An 8,101-nucleotide genomic window follows, 5' to 3' on the forward strand; every position below is an offset into this window, starting at 1 on the left:
ATGTTTTGTTTTTTCACACAATTGTATGTATTAATGGTACCGTCGCACCCATACAATTATTATCATTATTATTATAACAATTACAATTTTTATTTATATATATGTATATGATATGCTTGCAGTGTATCATCAACAAATGTGCCATTTTTTGATAACGTAACATACGTCCAAATGTACTACCCAGAGATACACCACGTTTTGACGAAAGCTCGTCGACGAGTTGGCAATTTGACTGGTTACGTAATCGCCGGAGGATTCAGGCAAGTATTAATTATTGCAGCAGCTTTGTTTAAATAGACAAAACAAAATAAAAATTTACAAAAAAAGCGTTAGGTACCAAGTATACACATATATATAATGTATATATATATATATATATACATTATATTGAATTTTCATATTGCAGCTTTGGATCACAACAAGAGAAGTATTTAAAAGTTTTGCCGTACGACTGCCAAGCAAAAATTCGAGACTATCAGTCCTGCTTGGAGTCAATAAGCAAAGGAGTCTCGATCAGAATTGAAGAAGTACGAACTTTTCTCGGGGTCGACTGTTTTAACCAAGCTGTCGAAAGTTTTCAATCCTGCTCTTTTATAATACCATCGACGGCAAAAGTGTTGAAAGCCGGTGCCCTCCACATTGCGACCGACTGGCGTAATTACATAAATTCCACGAGGATACGAGGAGACGTGGAATTGCTTTATTATGCCATGGCAATGGTAGAGGAATCTGGTGGCGCATACGTCACCAAAGATCTAATTGAAAAATGTTACGACGCCGAATCGAGGATCCGATGGTTCTTTCATGGAAGAAAAAACGTTCCAACCAAAAGAATCACGTATTTGCTGCCCGATCCCCAGCTTGGGTTAAAAAGTAAGACACAAACATGTAATGATGTATAATAATGTTAATTTTAATGTTTCAACGAATAGCAAATGCAACGTATAAATGAAAGGCCATTCGTCCACTTGTTTCCAAGTGAATGGATTTACATCGTTTGATTTACCAATTCTGGGGCTTTTTTTCAGATCCCAAGAAAGGTGCCAGAAACCCAAACATTAACAACGGTGGTTACGTCTTTCGTAACCCGTATCCAGTACCATATGCCATCAGGGTAACAGACGGACAGGATGGAATATTTTTTTACAACGATTTTTACTCCATTCAAGTAACAGCCACCATCGCTTCGATGTCAAAACACTATCCATTGACAAAAAAAGAAGTGCCCCATCCAACCATCGACTCTCAAGTCGAATATTTTATGTCCAGGGTAGCTTTCCAGGCCCGAAGAGCCCAGGGCTTGAGGTCTGGTGAATTTCTCAGCATCGAAACTGCTTTTTCAGAAAACATCATTAGAGAAAGGATTCAAACGTTGAAAAGAAAGACATTGACACGCGTCAATATGAGAATCGCCGGCAGCGTTTCATTAAAGACGCTAGTCGATTATTTAATGTTTCCGACGACGCTTTCAGGTAAAATAAGATGAAAACAAATTGACAACATTTTGCATCTCGAAAAAAAAGAAAAATAAATAAGTGATACAGACTTAATTTTATTTTGCCGTGTACTCAAAAAAGACATTTTATAAGTATTTTGTAAATATAGTTAATTTATTTTTCTCAACCTTATATTTCAGGCCGTCTTCTGAGAGGAACGATTTTAATTAAAAAGAATGCAGAGAAGCTGTGGAGGGATTGCATAACAATGTTTGTCATCAATTATGTGCAAGTTTTTCCTATGGCCCTACTGTGTGACTCAGCGATACGCGACAAATGGAGCAGGCTCGGATCAACTGATTCGTTTCATCAGAGGGATGCGTTCGTGGAAGAGCCTCAAACATCGTCCCGTGAGAAAAGTTACATGAATTTGCGGAATTACAAGGCAAAAGTAGGGTTACTTAATAAATTAACGGCCGATGAGCCTTATGACGTGATTTTTAAGCTTATCTCTGGTTACGAACGTTCATTGGTGTTTATTTAGAAATAAACAGTGCATGCGTTTTATTTTTGTATGTTTTTTTATGGTTTCAGCAACAACCACAGAAAAATCCCGTGAGGCAGTTAACTCGACATACACGTTTCGTAAACGGGGTTGCCGATACGAAAGGGCCATCGAAATTGGAACTAGTTGCAACACAAACCAAAAAAAAACATGTAACTACGTTATCATCGAGAGCCAAGAACAACGTTTTCGAGACAAGTGGTACAAGAAAAGTGCAGACAGATAAATACAACGACAGAAGTTGGGAAACATTAGGAACGGCCTTCATTTCAGCGAATAAAGATATACTTTACAATTTAAAAACAGATCGTTACGTAATTGGACACACCAACGTCAATAAGCACGACAGCCAACCAATTTGTAAGGACGACCTTGCAACCGCTAGGACCGTTGTCCGCTCAGACAAAATAGAAAAAGCAAAAGTAAGCAACGATAACGACACTGACCACGACGTCGACGTCGGCAAAAATGACAATTTATGCGTCTTTGGTAGCCCATCTTCATTTGGTTCCGCAAAATCAGTTGTTAAAATAAATAAAGACAAAACCAGTGATATTTGCCCAGAATGTGCATACAACGATACGGATGCCCAACGCAGCGTAAGTTGATTGTCTTTGATAACGTAAAAATCACAAGTATTAAGTAACAAATTTTTTTTAACAATACACAAAATACTTATCAATCTCATCCATGTATACATGCAGATTTCTGATGCTAGTTCCAACGTTTGGAATAATATACACACAACAACACGTGTTATATCCGAGAGCGAGGCTGACAGTGAGGTAAGTTTTAACATAATAACACAACAAAATGTAAACTAGGGATTATACCGTTTAAATTTGTAATATTTACTTTGATCAATTTTTATTTTGTTTCTTTACCTGGTACACTATTTGTTTTTTTAAAAATGAGTTTGCATTTTAAACAAAGCAATTACAAAATAACGTTTATACCTTTTTATCATACAACAGACAGCATCCAAGGCAGAACATTCACCCGCGGATCAAAATAACGTAGAAAATTATTCCAGTTTGTTAGACGTTGCATCCAAGAATAAAGCAATAGAGCGCAGCCCATCGAAAAAGCCGAGAATAAAGTCTGTTAAAGAACTAACCGTCAAGTATAAAATTGTGCGTTGGATGGAGAATAAAGCAGACCAGCTGCACGAGAAAATGGAAATAGCGGAGAAAAAATTGTCAAAGAAAGTCAATAGACGGACAAGTAAGGAGAAAGTTATTAGTAAGCCAAGAGTAGATTTTGCAACAGTTGTATCAAGCGAATGCAACGTTGCTGAAACATCTCCAGAAAAAATATCGCAGTTCCCTGTAGTTAAAAAAAAATTATCTTCAAACGTTCACCTTGGTTCAGTTGGTGATGAAATAAAAATAAGGAAAACTGCCGTGGCTAGTCAGCAAGTCTGCACAGAAATCTCGAGCAAAGAGAAATTAAAAGAGCCAACGTGCAATTCTAACAGCAGCTCTGAAATGCGTAGTGCAGGGCGAAAAGCAAAAGTTTTGCAGTGGGTGTCATCGTCGTCGTCATCAGACCTCAGCAATGGTGAGGAAAAAAAAAAATCAAATATCAAAACGAGTGAACCGGACAGCAGCAGCTCGAAATTGCAAGATACAAAGAGGAAGAAAAACCAAAAAATTCAGTCGTCATCGGACTCGAGCGTCAAGATATTACCACCTACAAAGAAGTCAAAAAACGTGACGGGGCATAAAAAAATATTATCCAAGTTGAAAAGCGCTATCCAGAGCAGTTTCCGAAAGTTAAAAGCAACGGCACGTGATACCGACAGCAGCATCGATAATAAAAAGAAAAAAAAAAAGGCCAGAGTTATACTATCTTCATCTTCTTCAACTTCACCTATAGTATTAAAACACCGAAAGCCGTTAATACCGTTGAACAAAAATAATCAAGTAGTCCAAGGAAGTAACAATCGCAATGACACTGGGGTTAAGACCGAATCAAAACGTGCGCCGAAGGGTGATAATGACACAAGCGTCAATATCTTGAAAAAAAAAAACAAAAAAAACCAGATTAAAAGAACCGCAGTGTCAGGTTCTTTGTCCGCGTTGCCATCTAGCTCTGAAAATAGCGACAAAGAAACGAGTAACATAACGGTGGCAGTCTCCAAATTGAGACCCAGCAATGAATCTACCAAGTCCTCGTCCGATGAGCAGATAAAGGCACGGAAAGTGCAGAATGAGGAAACGACAAAAAAAACAAAACGAATCGGCCCAAAAAAAAGCAACAAGTCGTCTAGTAGCTTTTCGGATGACCCCATGGCTGGCCGGAACGTATCAGCGCAACAAAGTTCAAATATTCAAGCAGACAATTTAAGTCACCAGAACAGGATACGAATGCAAGACCAAGTGTCGTTGTCCTCGTCAACGGAGGCCGACACCAATAATGTAACAATAAATTCAACAGTTTTGGAATCCAAAGTTAAATCCACTGATCCCGACGACATTATGACTACGGTACTTGAAAACCTTGGAAAGGTATGTTATAGATTGTTTTCCATTTACATCACGAAATGTTGATTGAACGCCAAAAAAAGCAGCAATGTTTTAATCAAAACGTAAAGTAAACTTTTCCATTTCACAACATTTTTTACAGAGTCTATTCATAAAAGGTTGGCAGAAAGGCATACCCGTTCCCGGTGAGGAACATCCCATATACCTGCTTGGAGATGACTATTACTCCCTAGCTTGGAGCTTCGCTATAGTACGTGTATAATACTAAGTTGCCTAATCTGACGGATGAGAATCAAATCGAGCCACGTCATATTGTTTCGAATAAATTTTTTTTTTGTTATATTCAGCGACAACTTGAGCAACGGCAGGAAAAAGAGAAACAACGGCAAATTCAAGGATACTCTTCATTATTGGACGACGACAGTGAGAGTGATAATAATCTTCAAGGGCCAAGCAATAGGAGTTTTAATGCCCCACAAGGCGCGCAAGCAAGCAATACAACCAAAGAAGACCAGGAGGCATTGGAGAGAGTTATGCAAACGAAGCTGTACAACAGGCACAAAGGTCGCGTTAGAGAATCGGTGCGATAAATTGTTTAGACGTTTATATAGAGATAACGATGATTTTACATAAAATCAGATATCTGAGCTTTCGGTGTGGCGTATGAGGTTACTTTTTTACTATATCGTGTTTTTTTTTTGTTCTTGAATTTGTCAGGGTAACAAAATGAGAGCCAGACAGGAGACGTGCAGTAGCAACGAGTCCATTGATCGATCATTACCAGACAACGTTAACGACGGAAGATTTGATGAGTCCGCGCCAGTTTTTTACAAGCATGAGAAATTTCTGATTACCCTTCCTTCAGGCCAAGTGATTCATGCATTCCCGAGAGAACGACCGAACCAACAACTTCTCGTAAGTATCCATTAATAAAAATTTGTGCATAACTTGTATTTTGTACTTTAAAACTTCTCTATTTCCTTTTTTTCGTTGATTTTGCAATTCAGGACAAGCTGAGGATAAACCCACGCCTGCGATATCCCGTTAAACCACAAAATTACACAAACTTGGAGTGTGATTTTATTTGTGAGTGGCAGTTTTGTTATTGGTACAAACGCAGAGGAGGCACTGCTTTGGCAAACTTTAGTACCACCGAAACTATCCTTCCTCACAAGAAAGCATCAGTCTCCTCGATTTATGCCCGTAGAATCTTACATTTCGCGGATCCACGGTACACGATCGAATTGCTACATTGCACCGAAGCCGTAGCAAACGAACTGAAAGAATATTTAAATAGATACAGTTATTCATGAAGTAAATCGTTAGCTTCCAGGAAATATTAATGATAAATTTTTTTTTCGTCATGTTTATTGTACAGTGCAAATAAATACGTCATAACAAAGTATTGACTTGTTTGTTTTTATTCAATTACAAAAAATTATATTATTTGCCACGTTACGCATGCTGTCGTACAAAAAATAAATCAGTTAGCCACATTCTTGTTGTATTTTAATTACTGCGTGGCAAATAGCCCAAAGACTTCGACTCCCCACCGTCACGCCGAAGGTCCTGAGTATAATGACGACAAACGAAAGAATGTGAATGTAAACGAAGCAGCGTAGTAGTTATCGCAAAAAAAAAAGTCTTGCAAGTCGAACATCAGGGCTTACACCCGCGGTACAATAAGCATTTATGGGACATTACTTGTGAGCAAACACACGTAGGGCAATTCACAAAAGTACATATATCAATGTCCGATTATCAATAGTATTTACTTTACTACCAGCACAAAAAAAGGAATTCCAATTTGTATATTCTCTGTTTCTTACCATCGATCAGGTTATCAAAGTAATTGCAAGAAGGAGGGGGATCATAGCCGTACATTCCGTAAAAGATGCTCATGTATGTAACATAATTAGTCATAGCATATCAAAAGGTCAAATATTGATACTCTATGTGTGTGAGTTTTGTTAGGGCACCATGTGTACGTGTACAAGAGAGCAAAATGATACGATTGGTTCCGTACAAAATTGTAGATTCTCAAAACCAGTATCTTGCCAACTTAAAGCTTACATACGTGATCCGTTGTTAGTGGTATTTCACGGCATTCGATAGTTGATGTTTTTTCGTGCGTCAACGTGGTAATGCGCGCAACGGTGGGTCACGGAGATATCAAAATTATTTAATTTGCGCGCATTACCCTCGGACCCACGCAAACAAGTGAAGGCTAAGCGCTGCTTGTACCGCTACTAATAAAATGAGGCGCGACGAAAAAAGGAGATATGGAGTGGAGAGGCTGATGGCGGATCAAGAGGAGCTGTCAAACACCCCGGATGACGAGATAAGCCGGGCAAGCCCAAATTTCGAAGGGTCACTACGAGGCGATGCGATTCCACGGGCCGAGGGGGGTGATTTGAGAAACGCGGTCGTAACAAATGACAATTTGTTACGACCGCGTCCTCCACAATCACCTTCCTTGTCGCAGCTGCGTCAAGAGGTGGCAGCTGTCGGCGCGCCTTCCCCCGAAAGAGGCAATGGCAACGAGGTTGAGAGTGAGGAAGAGTATCCTCCAAACGCTCAACCAATGCCAACACCTCGTACGGAGGAGGAACGCGCCAGACAGTTCGCCATCGAGACGAAGCACCCGTGGGATCGAGCGGAACGTCAAGGGGACAAGCATGTCTTGACCCCTTTGTCGCTCCCCATCGATCGTAGTGGGTTTATGCTGGGTATTCCCAACCAATCGTATTGGAAAGTACCATCGGCGGGAATACCCAGAGACCCTACTCCACCCCCGGTTCGCAAGGTGCCGTCGCCTACCATCAGACGGCCCACTAATCTGCCATTTACGTTTCACCCCCACATACCATGCTGGCAGGTGAACGAACCGTGGGTGGACGAAATTCAGGGTGCCCGGCGAATCGAGGCATTCATGAGGGAGGAGGCCCGTCAGCGAGTCGAGCGGCAGGCTGCTCAAGAAGCTGCGCGAAACTCAAGGCTTCAAGCTGCGAAGATTGCTCGGCAGGAGTTTCTCGCGAAGCATTCTAAAGACCTCGAGGCCGAGAAGCGAGCAAAACGAATCGAGGCCGCTCGTGCCGCTCAAGCAGAGTTTCACAAAAAATACCAGCAAAAATTCGATGAGCTGGCAAGAGCGGCCCGACTCGAGAAGGCCCGGCAGGCTCGTGCAGACTTCTTAGCCAGGCAAGAAGAGAATGCTTCGCGGGAAGCTCGCTTGAGAATCGCGCAGCAAGCTAGAGCAGAGTTCCTCGCCCGACATTCAGCGGAACAAGGGCCTGCCGTCGACCAAGACCAGACAGTGCTGATGTCTCGAACATCAACCAACAGCCCACTGTCGCATCCTCCCTCATCTCCTCCTCCTCCACCTCCTTCTCCACCCTTATCTCCTTAAATAAAAGCGCAGCAACGGGGTTCGCGTGGTTTCGAGTCACTGGTCAAAGGGGAAAACAACGGGCGTTAGAACCGTTGTATTCCCCTTTGGCCAGTTCTAAAATCGAGGACGGTGACGCGTCCCAGTCCACGCGCTTTCCCGCCATCCCTTCTTCCAATTGCCTACCAAATGTAAAAAACCGGCCCTTCTCAGGGCCAAGGGGCCT

The sequence above is a fragment of the Copidosoma floridanum genome, unplaced genomic scaffold (assembly GCF_036245765.1).
Source record: "Copidosoma floridanum isolate Cflo_tuat_1 unplaced genomic scaffold, Cflo_Japanese_pri ptg000036l, whole genome shotgun sequence".
NCBI classification, from domain to species: domain Eukaryota; kingdom Metazoa; phylum Arthropoda; class Insecta; order Hymenoptera; family Encyrtidae; genus Copidosoma; species Copidosoma floridanum.